We start from the raw sequence: 21,844 nt of genomic DNA, 5'->3' as shown, positions 1-21,844 counted from the left end.
ATTATTTTGATTTTAAGTATCTGTGTCTGTATATGCAAACCCAGGTATTTAATACATGTGTGTAGTTAGATATAACGAGTTAGAAACAAATCATTTAGTGACTCCAATATGAGTCTGTTGAAGTTGTTGAAACAACTGGTTTACTTGTGCAAGGTGGTGAATGATTGCCGTTGCACCACTTGCTGTTTTCTTTTCCCTCCAGTTATTAAACTGTCTTTATCTCAACCCACAAGTTTTCTTGCTTTTACTCTTCCCATTCTCTTCCTCATCCCTCTGAGGTGGTGGTGGGGAGTGATCGCTTGGTGGATGCTTCATCGCTAGCCAGGGTCAACCCACCACATGGTCTGTACTGTGCAGGTTAGCGGACTGTACATCTCTGATGCCTGCAGTCTTATTTCCTTAATAAATATATAGCCATTTGGCAGTTATGTATCCTTAAACTCTGAGGCACTGAGGGCCATTTTCAGTTAACCAGAACACCAGAAAAAATAGCATGCAGTTAAAGATCAGTGCCTGATGCTTCAGAATTTGCATGGGTGAGTCATCCAATTAACATCCTGTATTTTCCCTATGGAGTTGAATGAAGCACATAGAGAGGCTTTTCCCAGAACAGGTGATTTTATCAGATAGACTGATTTCATAACCATTCAGTAAATATGTACATACTTCCGTTTTAAGTGCCTGCAGCACTTAGAATTTCCAATCAGGTTGATGCCCAAAATGAATGCTCATCCCTCACATTATCTCTCTCAATGTACCTATGCCACCATCAAGTTCAATTTAGTCTTTGAGGAGCTATTATTCACAGATGAAGTGGTCATAGAAGTGTGCCCTGAGGCAGAGTACTTTGTGCCACAGCCAGTTAGCCGAGGTGACTGGCGAAGGACAGTCTGCAAGCTGGGGGAGGTTATTCCTAATGTAGGGATGAGCCTGGGGAGTCCTAGTGCAGTAGCTGATTAGCTTAAAGTCAAATGGAAAGCAAATAAAACAAGACTGAGGAAACATTGCAGCATCATTCAGAAGATCATCATGATTTCATCTCCAATTTGTAAACTTCCCTTTATTGATTGTGATTTCTTGTCTTTTCTTGGTGACTGTCTTGCCATGTCTTGCTATACAGTCAATTAAAAAGAGTCTAAAATGTGAAATAAACACTGTAATGAAGGAAGGTAGGTGGGAACTTCATCTGTTATGAACATTTCTAAAACTAACATTTTCCTGTGTTGCTGAACAGGTGGCACCACCTGGCACCACTCTGCTTGCAACATTATGGCAGGCAACTGTATGATGTATGGCTGTCCTAGTCTTGGTAGTTGATAATGTAGTGAGTAGAAAGTGATGGCTGTGATGAGCCTTACATCTCACCTGTTAAAACATAGGTCACTGTCTTGGAAACACCGGTGACCATCCTTGTGCTGCTTTTTTGTAGTGATAAATGCCTTTGAATGACTTTCTGAAGTGGCATAAAGTGATCTACAATAAGGGTGCTAATGATGAATATGTAGCAACTGAATATTTCTTTTGCTTATTTAGTAGGCAATTTTAATATTGCCATAGAGTACAGCTGATTATTTTAACCCAGAAAATTTTATTTATCCAATGATTTTTGGAGCATATATGACTGTTAAGAATAAGTCTTCTACCAGCAGTACTGGAAATGCTGTTTAATAACAGCAAATATTTCACAGATTATAATCTGTTTTTACAAAGGTGATTGCTATTAAAATATTATAATTTAAAAAAAAAGAGAAAAGTCCTTAGGAATGGGAAAGAGAAAATTCCTGTTTTGGAAAGCAGATATTATTCTTCCAAAGAACTGACTAAATAATGTTATGAAAATGTATTCTCTTTCTTCATTTTCTGCCAATCATCATCTCTGAAAATCATACAAGCTCTCAGGCTTGTATGTGAAAACACTGGATTAAAACATTTTGAAATCAGTGGGAGTTTTTCCATTGAGTGTCATGAGCTCTGTGTCAGATGCTTTTGGCTTATGACTTGTGATAGCATACTGGACATGGGGACCATGTTTCTCCACTTTCCTACTGCTGAAAATGGAGTAGTGTTTTCTGCATCACAGGTTGCAGGACAGACAATAGGTTTTACCTAGTTCTTTGCTGATGAGCAAAAAAACAGGTTTTTGTGACTCCTTTCAGCCTGTGCAGCTACCAAGCATATTTTTTGTCCTTCTAATGCCAGCACATGGTGGTTTTGGATATTATAGCCCAGATGCTAAAGACAGAAGGTCCTTAGTCATGGCAGTACTGGGTATCTGCCTATGATAGCAAATGTTACTATCCTCTTCCCAACTTCTGATGGCATTAAAAACCAAGGAGAAATAGATCCTTAAAGACAGAATTTACTTCTCAATACATGAACTAGTTGGGGGATGTTTGAGATGCGCTAGTAAGCAATTTCTTGCAGGACTACAGATTCCTCACTTCTTACCCACATATTACCACACACGGTAAAAAAAAAAAACCAAAAACCAAAACGAGATCTGTTTTCTCAGTGATGGCAGTGCTTCATGATTACATTTCTGTGATCTTATTAAGGGCAAGGGAACTCCTCATTTTAGTTGGTTTCAAGGAAGAAAGTTGCAGCAAGTGTTCAGTTTCTTTTTTGAGAGAACATTCTCTAGTACCATTCTTCCCATAAACCAATGAGATTTCCTTTAAGCACTTAATATTTGATGTTTGTACTTTTTTTTTCTTTTTCCTGTGGATGGAAGTATAATTGAGTTAAAACAATATTTCACTGATGAATAGTTCATTTACAATAAGCGGTAGTAATTTTATCTGTCACTCAAGATGCTGCTCCGTTGTAAAGTTACGTTTAAGAAAACCTGCTGGTTTCTTCCCTAGGCTAATTGGAAATCATGGTCGGTTAAGCAACATTTCAGAAAGTGATTGTTTTTACAAATAAAAAATAGAAGGCGGAATTATCCAAAATAATCAAAGGAAAAATCTCTGTATGTCTTTTTCACACAGAAATACACTTTTATGGTACAGTGAGAAGCTGGCATCTGTCTGTCAACCATATGAAACACACTAATCAAAGTCAGTTAATTCTGGTTAACAGTTCAGATATGCTTGAAATACAGATATTTATTTTGCTTGGGTTTATGTCAGATGAAAGGATTTTACATTCCGAGAGGTCTGGCGGTAGTTAGGCTCTAGGCTTAGTGCAGAAAACAGGGTGTGACATTAGGGCAAGTTGTAGGCAACAAGAACAAACAGTCAATTTTTGTTGTTGCGTTGCATTCTGATGAAATCATATTGTAATGCCCACAGTACAAAGAGAAAACAAGGAAAACAGGGATACAGAGCTGTAGCATTAGATCAGACTATTTCTATGCCATGCAGAGCTCTGGGTCACAGAGAGGGTAAGTGATTTGCCCAAAGCCACAGAGGAAGTATGTTGCAAGTCAGAGGTTTGAAAATTGGTGTTCAGATTTCCTTTTACTCTTCCTTTACTGCAATAGTTAGTGAGCATTTTAGCCGAACCCCACCATGTCTTTTCTCTTACTCATAGTATTTATCACTGTCTTTCTATATTTGCTAACTTTTTGGTTTAGTATGTGACATGGCCAAAAAAAAAGAAAAACTCAGGAAGGCAGTAGCTTGTATATTGTTACTAATGCGTGATAGTTTCTGAAAACCCTCTTTGTATGTTATGTGTTCTACCTCCTGCACCACTAGAATAATGATTTATGATTGAGTGTGTAGCCAAGGGCCTGTCCTAATTTGCATTGTTAATATTTTAACTGATACAATAATATCCGTGCAGGTCATTTGAAAGCTGCGTAATCTGTTTGCTGAAGCAATGTCATGTAAAGTAGAATTGTGAGTAGATGATTGTAAATGACTAAGTTAGCATGTCTTAAGAAGTTACCACCCTTGAGCTGAGATGCAGTGACTGATTGTTGCATGCTTCTATTTCATGGCAGGTAAACTGGCTAGTTTAGTGCTAATTTAAGTCACTGTGCAGTACATGATTGTCTGACCATACTTTACAATCTATAATTTTAAATACCTAGGTGATTTTAATTTTTTACAATTAAGCTTGAAGTTGGTTACAAGCTATCTGAAACTCCGATTCACCTGTCAGTGTCAATGTAAGTTCACACACTTGACTGTTAGATGTTTCAGAAAATGAATTTTGTTTAGGGATGTGAACATGGCACTGGAGACTGCTGCTGGCTTCAGATTATGTTTCCAGTGCAGGTGCATGGCAGCACACCAGCCAGGATGGTTGCTCTGGGACTAGCATTGAACCCTCCGTTCTTGGGACAATGTGGCCTCTGTATCCTCTTGACTGACTTTGAGTTTTCTGTGCTTACTGAAGTAAACAGCGTTAGATGTTGACATCTTTATATTCATGAATTAGCATAATAAAATAAATGGGGAAGCAACAGAAGGGCAGGGGAAGTTTCTTGGAAGTCTCAGAAGTGTTGCTATTCCCTGCTAAATGACTCTATATACATATAATGTTGGCACATTTTAGAAGGAAGGGCAAGGCATGAGCCAGAATACTCATTTAAGATTCCTTTATCCAATGGAAGACATCGATAGATTGACACAGACACAGTGTTTTGGGTATCAGTGAAGCTCTATATAGCCACAGAGTTGCCCTCAGAAGAAACAGATTTTCAGAATAGGACCATAAGTGGACATGGGCTGTTAGGGGAGCTTTAGAGAGAAGACAGACTTCCAGGCTACAGAGTGCAGTTAATAGTTGGGGAGTGCTCAGATACTACAGTGAGTGCTGCCAATGTAGGGCTCCAGCTAGGCAATTAAAAAACCTAGACAGAGATTGTATCTGACGTATTTTTAGAAAACAATTATGCACATTCTTTTGACTATTTAAAATGATTTTGAAAACTCTATCATTCATCAGGCATGTTGTTTTTAAAAACCAAGAGATGCTGTTAGAGCCTGAGAACAGAGACGTTGTATCTTTCTAAGAGATTCACAGGGGCTTGATTTCATTCATCCACCCACATAGTCTGAGATAAGCATAAGAAAATTGTTCTACTTCAAGACAGAAAGTTAACTGGCTTGAAAAGCTGTCTTGGAGGTCAAGGGCTTCTGAGGTAGATCTACATTTTTATTTGACCAATTTGATGATGTTTCTTGAAGTCCACATGCAAGTTGTTTGGTTTTATGTTTTAATGTTCTCAGAGCAGAGAATTCATATTTTGACAAATGTTCTTCTGTACATTAAGAAAGGATGCTATCATGCTGTCATTACCAATTAATGTTCTTATTGCCATTTTCTTCCTTGTGATAATGTTTAGTTCATTTTAACCTTAACAGACATTCCTGTCAAAAAGAAACGAGAGTGAATCTCAGACAAAAAATTCAGCAAATGAGTTGGACCTAGGTAGAATATTTAACATTACAAAGAAAGCAAACAATTTCCTCCCTACTGGCATTTTCATAATTACCTGATGGATCCTTCACTGTTATGAATTGTAACAGTACCATGTGAAACCTGCTTGAATTGTCCTGAGATGCATGGCTGAGGAACTGGCCCAGTACTGCCAGCATCTACTGGGTCTCAAGTTGGGTCTAACCATTATAAGCATGTTTACATTATAAGCATGTTTACTGCAGGGGTTCTTCTGGTTGTTTGTGCAACTGAGAAATCAAATTAGTCCAGTCATATGATACAGAATCTGTTTAGCAACACTGTTAGAAACATTTATTGTAATTTTATGATAATGTCTTTGTGATGTTGTATGTACTTTGTAGTGATGTAGCTGGTTGAGCTCCAAGTGCCTGACTTATGCCAGTTTAGAATGAGACTTCATTCTAAAAATTTTCTTAGAAATAGCAAAATCCTGGAAAAAAAATCAGAAAATTCCCCAAACCTCATACAAGTTATTGCTCACTCAAGTTAAATTTGCTCTCCAGTACCACAGCAACAATTGTATGAGACGCGCATTTCTGTAAAATAGTTAATTCTGCAATATGGCATTTTCTGACAAAGAAGCAGTTGAAAATAGTTCACAGATTATCCTTAAAGTCTTCAATGTCAAACCCATTTTCTCCTTCACATGAAGGATGTTCTCCTCTGATTAGTCTAAGCCACGGATGCTTTTGGTTATAATCTGTAGAAGAGATATCGTCTGGGTAAAACATATCGTCAGATGCCCAGTGCCATCTAGGTCAAACCACTAGACTTTTGTTAAAACCTTGTTTGCTTGCTTGAGAAGGAACCTTGTAGTCTGCTAATATAGATGCTCTTGCACTCTTTTAAACTCATGGCTTCTACAGATTTGTTTTGAACTATGTCTTGTATGAAGATGGAGGGAGAGTTCCTGAAAGCAGCATGAATTATGCAAGTATTTGTGGTTTTCTTTTACTTGGTGGTGTTATTGAGGCTTATGAAAACACCTAGAAGGGAAAATGTATATTTCCAGTGAGACTGTGATTTGTGTGCAGCACAATGCAATGTGACTATATGAGAATTGTCTTATTTTCTTGAAAAAGGCTTGTACTTTGGGCATTATTCACAGAAGGCTATAGAGCATGTGTTGACAGCAGTATCTATACCTGTAAAAGCACCAGTGAAGGTTTCAGAGCACCAGAAATGTGTTGAAAGTATTTTTGAGACATGATGTATAATTGAGTGTATGATCTAAAACTGAAGTAGATCATGTATTTTTCTCGTGGTTTTTAAGAAGTTGCTTATGGGTTTGAATTAAGAATCTGTACGTGGGGGCTACTGTGGAAACAAGACATGGAAATAAGTTACCATTTATCCCAACGTGCTCCTCCTAAAGTGGCAAATAACATAGATTTCATTGTGCATTTTCAATGACTCCAAGAAAAGCAACTCATATTGTCTATCCACTGAAAATGAATAGTAGTGAATGCTTTCCTATCCACAAAATTTACCTACACACATTGTTTCCCTATATATATTTATATCATAGAATCATAGAATAGTTAGGGTTGGAAAGGACCTCAAGACCATCTAGTTCCAACCCCCTGCCATGGGCAGGGACACCTCACACTAAACCGTGTCAGCCAAGGTTCTGTCCAACCTGGCCTTGAACACCGCCAGGGATGGAACTTCCCTGGACAACCCATTCCAGTGCCTCACCACCCTAACAGGAAAGAACTTCCTTATATCCAATCTAAACTTCCCCTGTTTAACTCTTTACCCCTTATCCTATCACTACAGTCCCTAATGAAGAGTCCCTCTCCAGCATCCCTATAGGCCCCCTTCAGATACTGGAAGGCTGCTATGAGGTCTCCACGCAGCCTTCTCTTCTCCAGGCTGAACAGCCCCAACTTTCTCAGCCTGTCTTCATATGGGAGGTGCTCCAGTCCCCTGATCATCCTCGTGGCCCTCCTCTGGACTTGTTCCAACAGTTCCATGTCCTTTTTATGTTGAGGACACCAGAACTGCACACAATACTCCAAGTGAGGTCTCACAAGAGCAGAGTAGAGGGGCAGGATCACCTCCTTTGACCTGCTGGTCATGCTCCTTTTAATGCAGTCCAGGATGCGGTTGGCTTTCTGGGCTTTGAGCACACACTTAGTTCTCTCACTTTCCAGATAAAAAAAATACATCTTTTCCCTCTAAAATTCACTATAGATAACTTGTATAGGGGCCAGAAACTGCACATGCTTTCAATATACAAAGAGTATAATTTTGAAAAATACACAGTTAATGATGAGTTGTTTTTCTTCTGTCACATCAGAAGTTTGACTATTGAGGGCTATTTCCTCATGGGAGAAGGGGAAGGGGAAATGCAGCTTTTAGATATTGTCACATTTTCTTGAGTGAAAAAAATTAAATTAAGTTGTTCCAGAATTGCTGTGGTTTTGTTGAGACCTGTTTTGGAGATGTCTGTTTATGCACTAGTTTTCTGTTAAACCTGTTTTCTGTAGTATTTTCCTGGGAGTATTCCTCAGTCATGGAGGGTGAGGAGGAGGAACAGAGGGTATTTGCTGTCAGGCTGGCGTAATTATGTTTCCGTTGTGATTATGTCTTAAGTACTGTAATCTTTTCATAGCCATGACCTGATTCACAGGAGAAAGCAAGTAATGTAAAGTGGCACTGTGTGGGCTGGCCTCTGGGTCCCCCAGGACCTTGGGGCAGCCAGGGCCTGTCCCACCTTCCTAGATATCCTCCTGGTCTGACAGTCACCTGCATTTGAGAGTGTAGACATGGCAGCCCCCCACTGCCACTGCCACTGCTTCCCCCCCTCACCCAGCGTGGCCCAGGGGAGCCATTCCCCAGAGCAGGCACACCTTCGGATGCACAGCAACTGTCAAGAGGCAAAATCACTGCTGCCAAGGCTGGCTGCAGCGTTGGGGATGGCGAATGCCCTGCAGCAAGTGGATGAGGTGGGCTGCATGGCCTCCCTGTGCTAGCTTGGCTGCTCCTGTCCCCAGTTCTTCAGGGATTTTCCTTTCTGATTCATGGTTGAACTTTTGAAAGTGCTCTGGTGCTTTGGCTGATGAGGGGACTTCTTTCCCTCCTCTTTGTGTTGCTTGCTTTTTTGTTTTCTGTGATGAGTTTGGGCTGTAATGGCAGTTAACAGGCATGCAGTAATCTGCATAAATGGAGAAACGCAAATGCAGACTGAAAATGCACCAGTGAAGTATATTGGAACTACCAGCAGATTTCACAGCATCATGCAGCCAAGACGGAAGACATGAAATAATACATGGCCCCTAAACTGGCATAACATGACCAACACTGTGCTTTCAGATTTACTGCAGCATGGCACCATCAACATGTGCCAAAGGGAGGTGTAAAGCCAGGAATGCCATTTCAACTGCAGATTTTGTGCTTCTGTTATTTTCTTAAGAACATTAATGTGTTTTCTTTTTAACTCTAAACCTTTTGGGCAGTTGGACTTGATGATGTTAAAGGTCTTTTCCAACCTAAACGATACTATAATCCTGTGATACAAAGACTAAAATAATTTCTTTGTTATGCCAAACTGCTGCTGATGTGCTCCATGGCCTTAGTGTTACATTCAACTTCTTTATGATTCAGTTCCTCATTTCTGTTCTTCACAGGGTTGTTGCAACACTGAACTAATTAATATTATACATTGTTTGATGTCCTGGAGCAAATATATATATAAAGCTACAGATATGCAGATAAATAACAGTATTTCAGGCCTGATGAAGTCTGGTTTCAAACTGTAGCCACAAAACTGAATTGCCAAAGTGAGAAGCAGAAGCGAAGCTCTGTGAGAAGCTGCAATGAGGAAAGAATCTCCCAAAACATTACCTTTTATTCCTTCCTACTGATGAAGTGCTCCATTATTTTACTTCCTGAGTTTGAAATATTATTTATTTTTTTATCCCAATCATTTTCAGAAAGCATTTAAGTAGTTTTTCCAATAATAATCTGATAATGGGAGAAGAAATGAAAAGTTTCCCTCCAAAATAATAATTCCCAGGATGGACTGATTGACAATTTCTGTGTGGGCTAAAAAATAATTAATATTTTCCAAGATTTATTGTTCCACTAGTTGCTGCTATTCTAGTGCAGAGCTTCTTCCAGCTTGTCTTTGGGATCGTTATTTACATTTAGCATCTATGCTGCAATGCAGTCACAATAAGCTACAATATTTTCAGTTTTTAAGTCAGCCAATTTGTCTGCAGACTCTGTGACTGTCACATTTTCAGTATTTGAATGTGAATTTTTACTACCTAGTCCATGATTGGCTCATTGAATTCAAAACCAGCAACAACAAGGAAGAAAGATTTGAGCTGATTTTGAATGAATTATGACAGATTTATAATTACTGTCAGGCATTCCAAAAGTAAAGACAGAAACTGCTTTTGGAGGGTAAATGATTTGTTAAAAATTATTTGCTCAGCTCTAATTAGGATAAACATTTTTACTCATGGAAATGAAGAGGATGCACAGGCTTAGATGTTTATTAATTCAAGTGTGTAGCATTTTTGTTTGTGAATAATTTTGAAACAAATAATACCCAAATTCCATTATTGTGCAGTTAGTTACTATGGATACTTGGTTTGCAAAATGTGTGGCTTTATGGCTAAATTTCTGCCAAAGACTGTATTGTTAAATAACGAGTCTTTTTTTAGACAAACACATGAAGTGACGAGTACATTCATAGTCATGCACACAGACCTGGCAGAGTGAAGTCTGTGTAAATATCAGTGAGATTTATTTTGCAATCATCTCTTTATATGTCTTGGAACAGATTTGTCAGATCTGTATAGATAGATAGGGCTTTTTAAATAATGGCTTTTATGTAGCCATTCAATCACTATTTTTGTTTTGACAAAAACATCTCTGCTTTGATCGCCCCACATGCCATTACTAATGCATCTCTCCTAAAGCCTAGTCAGCTTACCTGCCCTTTGCTGTTGTTGCCCAGTCTCATGGAAGTATTGTCATACAAACAGATCATTGTTTAGTTATCAAGGCTGAGCATTCTTCACTTGGTTTCTCGCTTTAACGTGTTTCCTCCGGTAAAAGACTTCTGCATTAATTTCATTAAATATTGTCAGTGTTACTCAATGACACATTTACCAATAAGCAACGTCCAAAAAAGCCATCCCACACAATTGTTACTGTTATGTTCCCATCTCATGCACAGGTCCTGGGGTTGTCTGTGACTCTTCTGCTTTGGGAATCCTCCCAGTGGCCAGATTCTGCATGAAAATCACATGTCTATTTAATAAAAGATAAGTTTAAAGTTAAAATTACCTTTTTTTACAGTAGTTACATTTCAGAGACTTTAGATGCAATAAGACACAACTAGTTCTAATTAGAATAGCAATACTTAAGTAGATGAATAAGCCATTTATGGGTTGTGGGTTGCAGGGTGACTTACTAAAGCAGATAAGGCGTGGCAGCAGTAACCTGTGACTACCCTTTTGAGGTAATTGAGAAAGCTCAGCTGATAACCAAACTTCTCTGTTTGCACTTGCATAAGCAGGACCTCTTTCTCACACAAGAGCAAAGCATGAAGATTTTTCCATCTTCAGATGTCTGACTGGTGTGTGCGAAGTTAGGTGACAAACTCTCTACTTGTAAAGCAGCATCAGACAACCATACAGTGAAGGTATCAAGGAAGTATTCGTTCTTTCAATCATTCTTACAATAGGACAGTTGAAAATACAATCTCTAGGTGCTGACTGGGTGAGAAGGGATCAGTGAATGGACCCCAGTATTTATGCAGCCACCTTTGCAAGGTAAGGTGTATGATTTATGTAGCCTCAGTTGTCCCACAGATAAAGGTTTTCTTAGTTAATAAGAGGCAGTTTTTGTGAATTGTGAGAATAGCTTAGAGTCAGGGACCTTGGGATCCACAGGCAGGTGGAGTTTCAGCTTCAAGGGGTTGAATTCAGCCCTATATTTGCATGAAGAGGCAAAAACTGCTGCACCGACATCTTTGAGAGTATACTGCCAGGCACTTACGGGCACATTCCGTGTCAAAGCTGGATTGCTGCTTAGAACTGCTGAGTGAATTAAGATGTGTAACATCCCTAATTTTTAAAACAAAACTTTATTTATATTCTAGTGGAGCCTGCATAATGCCTTTGAGTAACAGGTGGTGGAAATTAAACACTGTTGGCCTTGACTGGTATTTGAAACATGAAGAATTTGTCTGTTTGAACTTGTGTTTTGAATACATTATCTCCTGCAAGTTTGGCTTCTATTTTATTTCTCTTAATTCAGTTATTTTATAGTTTTTATTACTTTTCCTTCTCTTGCTTCCTATCTTTATTAAAAATCATGGATGTGTAACTGGATGGTTGTCAATGTAGTTTGGAGGAACAGATTTAGAATTTCATATTTTGTCCAAGGGAATAATTTTCACATACTTGTTTTTAATACAAACTGAACAATTGATTTAAATGATATATCAAGACTGTTGGATGCATTGCTATCAAAGCAAGTATAAAATGTCAAAAAAGTAATAGCAATGATGTTTAAGAGAAGTAAGCACTTCATTCATAGTTAGGAAGAGCCGTGCCAATGAAAAGGGGTACCTGTTTCAGCTTCACTGAGGAGGTGATGTGACTTACTGTCTATGGGAAAACACTTGGACTCAGTCTGGAAAGACTGGTCAAACAGAACAAATCATTCCTTGAGTTAAACTTTTAATATGTTGTGCATTTTCATTAGGATGAGCTCAATATTAGAAAAAAAAATGTGGAAGTATTTGGTATCCTGATATTTTAATTTCTTGATAGATGACCTAAAGGTCATTTAATGCGCTGATTTAAATTTGAGATGAATGGCCAAGAGTAGCACAGCATGTAAAATGCTTCAAAAATACATTTTAATTGTAATTTAAACAGCTATTAATGGAACAAATTGCTCTTTTCTGTCATAACATATAAAAAAGAGAATTGTTTCCACATTCGTTTGTGAAAGAAAGCATGAGTTTACTTTGTGCTCATATGACTCTCATAACAACAGATAACAATGAAACCTTACCTAGTGTGATATTACAATTTTTGTTTTAAATTCTTATTGTATCATGAATGGTTCCTCAGGGTGAAATGTCTAGGGTTTAGGAATTATTTTTTATTTTTACCTCATTCTATTCATGAAAGTACAGCAATTTAAAGGTAAAGTTTCCATAGGCAGTTGGGAGACAAGGCCCAGAGGAAAGAAAAATGTGCTCTTAAATAATCATGGCCAGAATATTGGATTTTAAAGGTCTTAGTTCATCAAGGAAGAATCCATTTTGGCATGTACATTTTTGGCATTATGCTTGGATAAAACCAGTATGAACATAAGGAGGAGAGTCAGTGTCAAAATGCAAACTGTGAGGAGAAATGCAGCAGTAGATCTGAAAAACCTCGTGCCTTGTGGTTCGTATTTCTGATCCAGTTTTGCTCTTTCTTTGTTTCTATGATGTTTTTGAAATTGCTTCAAGGTATAAACATAGAGTTTTCATTAGGGGTGGAGATGAGAAATTTGGTAGGATCCAGCTTGCATTGTTGTGACCAAAAATTAGTACGTTCTTTCCTGTCATCCTGGGGTTTGTCAGGTGTAATAGAAGTGACAGCTGCTCCTTGTAACTTGCTGAAGTCGCTGTTTATCTAACTGGTTTGCTTGTCTTGGGTATATGTAAAAGATCTGGTTTGCACAAAGCAAAAAAAAAACAAAAACAAAACCAAAAGCTCAAGATAAGGAGTATGAAGACTGTAAAGATTTGTTGAGAGTGAATCTGCATATCTGAAGAAAATAACATAAAGCACTAGGAGAGTGTTGTGAATCAAAGGGGTATTTTGTAAATCTGTAGCTACCTTTGTAAAGCCAGCACAGCCATCTTGGCCATCTTTCTTGCTTGAAATTTGTAACACAGCACCATGGTAATTTTCTCAGACTGTAGTTAATGTTGGGACCTTGAAATGTAGAGGTTGTGTCTGTTCTTAAGGTTTCTGAAATCTTGAATCTGGGTTATGAAAACAATTGAATTGGCTTAAAGCTTGTGAGATGAAGAAAATAAAATTAAAGCATATTGGTATGTATCAGCTTTCCAGGGTATACTAGTGATATTTATTTTCCTGGTCTTGCATATATGATTAAAGATGATACAGCTTTTCCTATAAAGAAATATTGATACTTGTTGGAAGGCAAAAGTGTCACTTTCACACGAAACAATACAGGGTTATGGCAGTCACTTTGTAAATATCATTTGAATGCTGGGAAAACACAGACATTTTTTATAATGGCAAAGTTTCGGTGTCTTTCAAGCTAGAGGGAAAAAAATTGCACTCTATTTTTGAAATGTTTGGTCAGCTTCCCAGTTTGACTAGTCAAGCTATTTAATGCTATCACATCTACTGTCTGGTTTGTTGTTTGGTTATTTTTTAAAAACTTCTTTTTATTTTAGTATTTAATGGGAAGTTGAGGCTTTTGTGGTGAATAGCTTAGGTCAAGAATTGAGCAACACAAGGTTTGCAGATGTTTAATAGCAAAGATTTGTTTTGTCTGATATGTACAGAATTTTAACCACATGGAATTAAATCACCAAATTTCAGTGCTCACAGAAATTTTAATTCTAGTTCAACTTGTGAACCTTCTTCCTACCTAACTGTTGTTCTGTGTAACTCATCTGATGACAGTGAAGTAACTGCCAGTTTGCATTAATATAAGTGCAAATTTTGTGCTCTGATTTACAAGATTAAAAAAAAAATGTACAAACTTTAAAAAAAAGTCATAATTCAGTGTGGATTCGAAACAAGAACAAATGAACAGGGAGTGGAAATTTTTTTTTCCAAGCTTATTTGTAGAAACGTATATCCTTTATCATTTAATATTTGCTAAAATAATCTTTCTGAGAAGTTGTAAGATTCTGTTCCTTTGTCTTAAATCTAGTTCATCTCATAGAGCTGGGGAAAGTTCTCTTCACAGAAAGGTTTCTTTGCTCTTTGAGTTTGTGGAAGGGCAAAGGTGAACGAGTGAGGAGAAAATTCTTTTGCTAATGCAAGTATTTCCTGTAGACAGCAATTACATGCAGGTCTGTGAACTTTAGTTAGCTACCCACAAGCATTTGAACCGTGAGCTCAGCGCAGTGTTTGTCTAACCTTCCTTTATTTCTGTATTTCCAAGATATCCGATAGAGACTTTTTATTTTTTTAATGAATGAAAGATCAAATAATGCAATTATTTGAGCATTTTCTCACCAATTTACAGTCTGTATACCTTAAGAGAGTTTACAAAATAGGAAGCATATATCGGAGTTTGGCTTTTTCCTGACTTTTTCTGCAAGCTATGACTCTAGCTGTGCTAATAAAAGCTACTCTGCATAGTTATTTTACAGTTTTGTCAACTTATTATCTGATGTCACATTGACGAGGAATTCTTTGTTGAGCTTCATTTATAAGCTTATTTTCGAGTAAATAATTATTTTTTTCTTTTCTCTACTAGTACTTAACAAAAATCAAAGAAAAATAAATGCAAAATATGAAAAGGAGGTTCTTGTTATTCGGTACCAACTAACCAGGCATTTCTGAATGGAACAGGTCATAGCATCCAGAGCCTTTTCGAGCAAAATCCCCCACTCTGTCCTACCAATGGGAAATGCAGCCCTGAGATGCTTTGGTTTAGATTCTGAGTGCCAAATGCACCCTGTGGATCCAAAGGAGTAGAGCAGGATTGCTTTGTTTTATTTTCTGACTTAACTCCCTGTCATTTCCCAATATGGTCAAATATAGCGCATACTGCTAGCAAATTGTCTTTGGTATTGTTAAAATCATTGACTTACCGTGTCTTATTGTCAAATAGGATTGTCCAAGACTGTCAGACTAGCACTGTGGGAATGAGAAAATGAGTGGCATCAGCATGAAAGCTGTGCCTCACAGTAACTAGAAGTGTATGTACTGCATTGAGACTAAACATATCTAATGTTACGGAATTCCAAAAATTAAATTATTTCAACTGTTTCCTGATCAGAGCAATATTTGAAATAGACAAAAAAAAAAAAAGATGTTGGGAAAAAAAAAGAAGCTAGCTGAAAACCGTTGGGCAGTTGATTTTCCAGAGTTACTAAGAATGCACACATCTTGTAGAAATCCAGGAGCTCTTTGAGTACTGACAACTTGAATTATACAGGCCTTAAAATTGCTCCTTTAGCTTTGATTTCTTCTGTGTATCACATCTTTACCTTAAATGTATACTGTTCTATTTTGTCCGGGGAAGGAAATGGAGTTTGACTTATATTTTCTGCTATGTCATATCCTGCTATTTTCTGATATGATCATATTTACCCTTCTGTGCCAGTGCACATGGTCACAGTGCAATCAGATTTTCCTTTCAGTCAGAAGGGGGTCTAGAACTGTGGTCTGGATTTAACCACCTCTTCAGTGCCTTTAATAGACAGTTACTCTTTTTTCCTCCTAAAGACCTCTTATTAAGGCAATCAGCTGTGTGTTTCAGGGTTAAATACATAGTGGGCTTTTTGTTTCACAGTTTTACTGTTTGTCCTGTTAAACTTCAAATTGCCACCTGGACTTAATATATTTGATGAATATCAGGTGGTGCTCTACTCCTTTTCACTGGCCTCAGGCAGTTATAGCCTGTCTCATGCAGAACACCTTCTGTGGTACAGTATCATCAGTCATATATTTAACAATGCTGTTCTTATGCTGTCTGTGGAAGTAAGGCATAAGAGTGAGTTCAAAACCGTTTTACAGGCATGTGTTAAGCAAATGCCAAAAGACTGAAAAGGGCTTTATTTTATTTATAAAATTCTACATTGGCATTTTGTGAACAGCTCATATAATTTTCAAATTATACTTTTGCATGTAATTTAAATGACCTGCTCTCAGCAGATGTTTGGTCTGCAAGCAATCTGGAAGAACACAGTGCATGTTTCCTTTTGCCTTACCAATTTCCAATGGTCTTTAATTAGGAGAAAGGTGGTTTAGACCACTGATGGTGATGGATTTACAAAAGGGTATGTCTGGCCCACTGGTTTTTAGAAGTAGTAATGTCACCCAGTTTGTATGGTAAGAATACGTTGAAAAATATGTTATGTCTAAATAACTTAAGTACATTTTTGTTTTTGTTTTTTTTTTAATGATTTGCAAAAAAAAACCCAATACTTATTCCTTTTTATGAACTGTCAAAAGAAAACTAGTAGTAGTTTATCTATAGGGAAACAACATAAGACAAAGGGAAGGAACTGTCAGTGATATCAGTATTCTTTTGGGCCTTGACATGCAAACATTTTGAGAACCTGAACTTTTGTCTGGTTAATACAAACCAAAGCAGCAGATTGTAGTTGACGTTGCTTTGCAGTGGTCATGGACACATACAGGTTTACAGTGTCATATGCCGGTATGAGTGGCTTCTGTGTACTTTTTTTCACCAGACTAAGAAAAACACAGTCTTAGCCTCAATTCTAAAACTCCCCAGTCATCTCTGGTTTAGGCTGTAACTTAAGTGGCAAAGTGAGACTAGAGCTGGTTCAAAAAAAACTCATGCTGTTTATGAAAAGAAAAAAAAATAGTGAGATTTTTTTTTCTCAAAACAAGAACAAAAAAGCTTTCCACATTTCTAAACTAAACCTTTTTTTTTCTTTTTTTTCCTGCCCTTTTCAGAAGATTTTTCAAAATCAAGCTTTTTATTAGTTTAAATTTTTAAGATTTTAAAATACGCCATCACATTTTGGAAGTTACTTTTTTTTTTTTTTTCCTACTCTTTTTGAAATTTCCTCCTCTATAAACATTCTTAACTTTTGTGCTTTCAGAAATTTCGAACTGGGAACAATTTTAAATACATTGTATGAAAAACATTTCCCCCATATTTTCATCTCCCTCTGCCTCCAGTATAAAATATATTGTTGGGCAGTATTTAAAGAGTGAAAAAGGGAAGAGGAAAGCGAGGAAAAAAATCCACTAAGGCCAATACACCAGATCCAAAGGCTTATGATAAACTTCAAGAGGTAAATATGCTTGAATTTCTAGCTCAACAAGCACTTCCAGAAAGAATAACAATTATATTTCTTCTGTGAGAATAAAGTCGGCAAACCCTCAAACACTTAGGCTAGGTTTCATCTCGCCTAACTTAGGCTGCCTAGCCTAAGGAAATAATCTGGGTAATGGGAGCTGACAGACAGCAATTTATTCCACCTGTATTATTAGCTGAAGTTATAAAAGAGTAATTCATTAATGTTTTGCTTTTGCTTATGTAATTTTCATACCAGCAACCATAACTGAATCTCAATCTAATTTTCCAATGTTTATTTTTTTAGTATACTGTTACAAAGCAGATAAACAGCTATCTAACAAAGTAGGCAAGACAAATACAAAGTTAGTTAACCACTCCTGGATGCCCATGAAGTTTGATCTCATTTGATAAACAGCAGTTTGTTTTCAATAGAGTGACATGCAGTGGCTTTTGACATCAAGTTAATAACTATGCCCCATTTCACAGGAGTGGAGTTACCAGCAGGAAAATGAGGATGAAAAGAAGGATGTCATGCCTCTACTTCACTCCAATTAATAATGCCAAATGCTGCAAGCATGCTGTAATGTGATCCATTAGTGGCTTTGCAACTGTCTCTTCAGTTCTGCTCCAGAAATAGATCCATTTCAGTTCTGTTCCAAAAAGCAGGAATAATAACATTTGCAGAGCTGGGTAAAAGCTAGACTTTCACCAAAGGGAACATGAGACTTGCTGACTGTTGTCAGAGGAGAAATTTGTGGAAAGGTTAGGACAGGTTGCACAAAATTTTTATTGGGAGCCCCACAAAACTTCAAATTGTTTCATGTTACCCAAAGAGTACAATTTTTTTCATGTTTCAGGCTTCACCTTTTCAAGTCTTATGTTTATGACTACACCTTGCATACTCTTAAAAAAAAAAAAGTACCTATAGCAAACATAACATTTGTCCTGGTGATGATGGCTTTGAAATTCTTGGTAATCAAATATATTTACCTGCATGGCTAAATATTTTTATTTGAAAGATAGGAGAAGTATGTTTGGGGTTAAGACAAGAGGAGGTAATTTGCTATGACCTATTTTCATTTCATTCCATTCCAATCAAAATTGCACCACTTGACTGACTACTAAAAAGGGGAGCCTGAAGCACACTTAACTTTAAATCATCTGTTAATGTCAGGCCAAATTTCTGGTCTGCTACCTTGTAGGTGGTGACAGCCCTTTGCAATGGATACTTGTGTTCTGCACACTTGACAGAAACTTACATGCTACGATAGGAAAAAAGGCCTGAAATATTGATAGTTGATGTGAAGAAAGACCTCCAAGCACATAAGATGAAGATTTAACAGCTGGAAAAGCACATCTTTGCTGTAACTAGCTCTGAAGTAATGGTAGTCTCTAATTCAGCAAAAACATTGGTATTTTGTCACAGAAGATTAGTAGGACAAATTGTTCTTGAAGTAAAATAAAATATTTGTGACTTCAGTCACGGAGTGAAAGGAATATAACTTCTTCAAATTTTGTGGTATTGCAGCAAAATTTGGCTTTGAGCAATTGTCACAAATAGTTAAGTACTAGTCACCTTTTCTTAGTCTAAAAATCTAAATAAGACAAAGCTTTCCCAAAGTCATACTAAGGTGTTTTGATTTTTGTCTGGAAGCAAACACCAAAGAATCATTCTTTTCCTTAGTTTATTTTGATCCTTCTGATGTTTCTCATCTTGTTTTCTTTTTGTGGTCCTTGTGGAAGCCAGTAGATAGGTCTCAAGTACAATGCAATGCAGAACTGGATTGAAAATTCCTGATTTAGTAAAACATGCAAGCATGTATATGCAAGACTCAAAGGTCTTGTCTGCAAATGTGCCTTGTAACAGGGCTCCTTTCAAGCACACCATTCTGGTAGCAGATGCCTTCCCACCTTGTCCTGTCTCCTCTCTCCTTCTGTAATACCCTGTCCAACGGACAGATCAAGAAGCTCTGACTGCATGGGAAGCCTGGGTGTCATGGGCTGTGGCTACAAGCAGCTGACTGAAATACACTCAAAACAGGGGCTTCACAGGTCTGTCACTCCCATGGCATACTGTGCATTTACAGTTTAGCACTGTTGCTGTGTTTAGCACTGTTGCTGTGTTTAGAACTGTTGCTCTAGCGCTCCATGTGCCAAATGAAACAATTAGCAGATTTAAGATCTATCAACCATCTGTGCCTGCTATCTGTTCATACTTGAGTGGTAAAGAGCTGTCAGTGCAAAGTTATAGTGGAATGTCGTGGTGCTAGAAGGTCTCTGGGGTATGCCTTGGTCATTTGAATTAGTGTGCCCCTTGCATAGTATTTTCTGCCCATCCCTTCCTCCTGGATAATATTTGAGTCTTCTTGAGAAGCCCATTAACATGAGAACTGGTTACTGCATCTTTTATTAAATATTTGCAAGTGACCAGGAGTACCCAGCCAGCTTTCGTGTGAATAAGAAACTTAATAATCCATGAAGGCTTTTTAATATCTTTAATTTACATTATATTGGGTTCATAAATTAGGGGAAAAAAGTGTTAGTTATGGCTTCTGGTGGTTGGTTAGAATACACCAGCTGTGACACACCATTAACAGAGATAGCTGGAGTCATCGTATGTAAAAGCTAAAAATGACGTTGAACCCATCAGTGTAAGATAACTTTTGGTAGTCCTTATTGTTAAAGGGTTTCTTACATATGTTGTAAGAGCTGCCTCACTGTGTTGCAGGAGCGTACAGGAGCACATTGAGGATGGAATGATTGATTATTAGTCCTGGTGTTTGTGATTTGATATGTTCAGCGTTAGGCAATAATGATTCAGTTTGGATTTTTTTCTTCCTCATACTCCCTTACTGACATTTTTCATTGTCTTAGTGTCTGAAATTCCAAATCTAGAATGGCCTGCTATCATGTCTGAGTCTGTTTTATTTAATTCAAGTGCAACTCCATAGTATAAAGTAATATGAACTGAAAGCAAATTCAACTCATTATGTTGCCAAACTGAAGCCTTCATATCCTGTAAAATGCAAACACTGAAATAAATCTTCATGGCTGTCCACTAGACTGTGCATCTGGGAGAGGCAGAGATTACTCAGACAGTAGCTCCAGACGTCTTGAGAACAGAGACCTCCTTATGAGGTAAATTTACAGATTTTTCATGTGTCACTCAGAGAGGAAATAAATTTTAACAGATTGCAGTATTTTTTGTTTGCTGTTAAAGTATGCCTGAGAATAATGGCCAGTCAGTAAAACTGGTGTACTCGCTGTGTGTTTATGTCTTCTACTTAGGTTGCCTAAATGAGTACGGGATACCCCTCTAAAACGCGCAGTCTCTCAAAAGAGCAACTCTTTTTACTTAATTCAATCAGTTTGTTGTTTGAAATAGCTGCTGCTTTTAAATAAACATGCAGGATTTATTGCCATGGAGCCAACTCAAACACTGAGCACTGATTCTTTAAATTGTTAGTGAGCTGTATGGCCAGTCAGGCTATGATGATAAGCCTGGAGGAGCTCTAGGATATTCCTAAGTAAGTTTTGCATTGTGGAGGTCTGAAAAGTCTGTGGCTCTACCCTGAGAATTTTCCCTCGGTTCTCATGCTGGGAGATGTGTTATTTCAGAAATGTTAGAAATGGCAAGGCATTCATCTTTGCAGCTTTGAAGTTTTTAAATATGTGTGTATTTTCCCTTATCTGTGAGTGTAACAACCTTTGTGAGTACTCTGTTCTGTCTCGGTATGTGGATATGCAGGTTTAGTGCTGTGCAGCTGGATAGAGAGGAGTTTTTAGAAGAATCAGAAGGGACAACCTGAACAACACCACAAATTAAGTAACTGAGATTAATGATCCTGCAGGAGTTAAGATGACAAAGGCCATGCCTTTGTAAGATAGAACCTATTTTTTTTGAAGTGCCAGATTGCTGAGAATTATTTATTCCTTCTTATTTTAAAATTGGGGTCACACAGAATTAGAACCTGATTACAGTTTAAGAAAAAGGTGACTCAGTTAAGCAGAAGAAAGACAACACAGGGTGACCATGAAACCTAAAGGAAATACTGTGGTGCATGGCAATGACATTGTTTTCTCTTGTTGGTTTGTTTGGGTTTTTTTCCCCTAGAAATGGAATTAGTTAACTTCCAGATCCAGTAGGTTTTGATCCATAAATGAGTGCCTCAGGAGCAAGCAGCTGATCTGTGCTCTCCTACAGCAGTGTTAGATACTCCAGATTTATTTCAGCTACATCTGTGAATCCTGGGAAGCTAGGAAAATGGATTTTTTTTCAGGTGTGGTCTGCAACATCAAGTCCTGTGATGGACTTTTGGATTGAAATCTCAGAACTCCCCGTGGCAGGACTACTCTTTAACTGAGATTTAAAAGCTCCTATAAGTTTATGTAAATAGAAATGAAGATTCGGTAGATT

The 21,844-nt window shown here is 37.6% G+C and overlaps 1 protein-coding gene across 6 annotated transcripts in view; it reads left to right on the top strand.

The window, feature by feature from the left end:
- The window catches only part of SMYD3 (SET and MYND domain containing 3), a 402,483-nt gene that overhangs the window by 293,073 nt on the left and 87,566 nt on the right, over positions 1 to 21,844 (top strand). Inside the window, exon 1 of one of the 6 annotated variants that reach the window (XM_062629469.1) lies at positions 11,125 to 11,207. The exons of the other annotated variants lie outside the window; for them this stretch is intronic. The gene's annotated coding sequence lies outside the window, so the exon portion shown is untranslated. Of the gene's footprint in view, positions 1 to 11,124; positions 11,208 to 21,844 lie in introns of those variants that run through there. 6 annotated transcript variants of the gene reach the window in all.

Source organism: Pezoporus occidentalis, unplaced genomic scaffold (genome assembly GCF_034315485.1).
Source record: "Pezoporus occidentalis ecotype Australia unplaced genomic scaffold, CSIRO_AGI_Poc_V1 ctg34, whole genome shotgun sequence".
NCBI lineage: Eukaryota > Metazoa > Chordata > Aves > Psittaciformes > Psittacidae > Pezoporus > Pezoporus occidentalis.
Note: the sequence above shows the minus strand (reverse complement) of the source record. Positions and strands in the feature narration are given on the sequence as shown.